This window comes from Gossypium arboreum, chromosome 4 (assembly GCF_025698485.1).
Source record: "Gossypium arboreum isolate Shixiya-1 chromosome 4, ASM2569848v2, whole genome shotgun sequence".
NCBI lineage: Eukaryota > Viridiplantae > Streptophyta > Magnoliopsida > Malvales > Malvaceae > Gossypium > Gossypium arboreum.
The window spans coordinates 112,526,353-112,528,060 of record NC_069073.1 but is presented as its reverse complement, the minus strand read 5'-3'; the positions used below and the strand labels follow the sequence as shown (position 1 = coordinate 112,528,060).

Sequence of the window (1,708 nt, the reverse complement as noted above, 5' to 3'; positions counted from 1 at the left end):
CAAGAGGACGATATTTCAACCACAACCGAGGAGATGGCTGAAAACCAAGAAAATCTGCTATCTCCTGCGATTGCTGCTACTCAGAATCCTGCTCCGCGTACTATGTATGATTATGCTAAACCCTCTTTAACAGGAACTGAATCGAGCATAGTTAGACCTGCTGTTGCTGCAAATAATTTTGAACTGAAACCTAGCACCATTCAAATGATCCAACAGTTTGTTCAGTTTAATGGTTTGCAGGACGAGGATCCTAACGCTCACTTGGCAAATTTCTTAGAGTTTTGGGGCATTTTTAAAATCAATGGCGTTTCTGATGATGCCATTCCCCTTCGGTTTTTTCCCTTTTCGTTGAGGAATAAGGCTAAATAGTGGTTGAACTCATTACCAGGAGGGTCAATCACTACTTGGGAACAAGTGACCAAAAAGTTTTTATTAAAATATTTTTCACCGGCTAAACCAGCCAAATTACATAATGATATCTCATCTTTTGTGCGGATGGATTTAGAAACACTCTATGATGCATGAGTGAGATACAAGGACCTTTTGTGAAGATGCCCTCACCATAGGTTACCACTCTGGCTACAGGTTCAAACGTTTCACATGGCTTGGATCCTTCGACTCGGCAGATGATTGACGTAGCCGCTGGTGGAACTATCAATAATAAGACACCTGAGGCGGCTTATGTATTTATTGAGGAGATGTCACTGAATAACTATTAGTGGCAAGTTATAAGGACAAAGCCAACGAAAGCAGCCGGTGTTTTCAACCTCGATGCGGTTACTATGCTATCTAACCAAGTAGAACTCTTAAATAAAAAGATTGACGATTTGTGTGGTTCTACTCAGGTTCATCCAATGATAAGGTGCGATTCGAATGGAGGAGGAACATGCATAAAATATCAACCCTTCGACCCTAGCATCAAGGAGGAACAAGTCCAATATATGGGTAACAATAACTCTAGACCCCAAAATAACCCGTATAGTAACACTTATAATGCAGGTTGGAGGAACCATCCCAATTTCTCATGGGGCAGTCAAGGAAATCAAAGGCCACTACATCCTCCGGGTTTTCAACAACCACCTTACCAGCAGGAAAAGAAGTTGAACTTTGAGGAGATGTTAACAAAATTCATCTCGGTGTCAGAAGCTCGTTTCCAGAATACCGAGACAACCCTTAATAATCAACAAGCATCAATCCAAGGGCTCAAAACTCAGATAGGCCAACTCGCCAAACTAATTTCTGAACAACCACAAGGTAGTCTGCCGAGTAACATGGAATCTAACTTAAGGGAACAACTCAATGCGATTACCACTCATGACAAGGAAGGGTTAGTTGAGCCTGCACCAGAACCGAGGCAAGGCATTATGGTAAGCCAAGATAAAGGTGAAGTGGACCACAATGACCAGAAATTGGTAAGTAAAGAGTACAAACCCTGTGTGCCATACCCAAACATGACAAGGAAAGACCGCACAGAAGAACAATTCGGTGAATTCCTTAAATTATTAAAAAAGTTACATATTAACTTACCGTTTATTGAAGCTCTTTAGCAGATGCCAAACGCAGTCAAATTTTTAAAAGAGCTTTTAACAAATAAATGAAAGTTGGATGAGGCGTCGCATGTGGAGTTGAATGCAGTTTGCTCAGCCATATTACAGAATAAGCTACCTAACAAATTGAAAGATCCAGGGAGTTTTACGATTCCTTGTTT

At 41.0% G+C, this 1,708-nt stretch overlaps 1 non-coding gene across 1 annotated transcript; it reads right to left on the bottom strand.

The window, feature by feature from the left end:
* Positions 1–462: 462 nt before the first annotated feature.
* On the bottom strand, positions 463–569 carry LOC128291984 (small nucleolar RNA R71). Its single transcript, XR_008281968.1, has one exon. It is a non-coding gene; the product is annotated as a small nucleolar RNA R71 (small nucleolar RNA).
* Between the last annotated feature and the right edge of the window lie 1,139 nt (positions 570–1,708).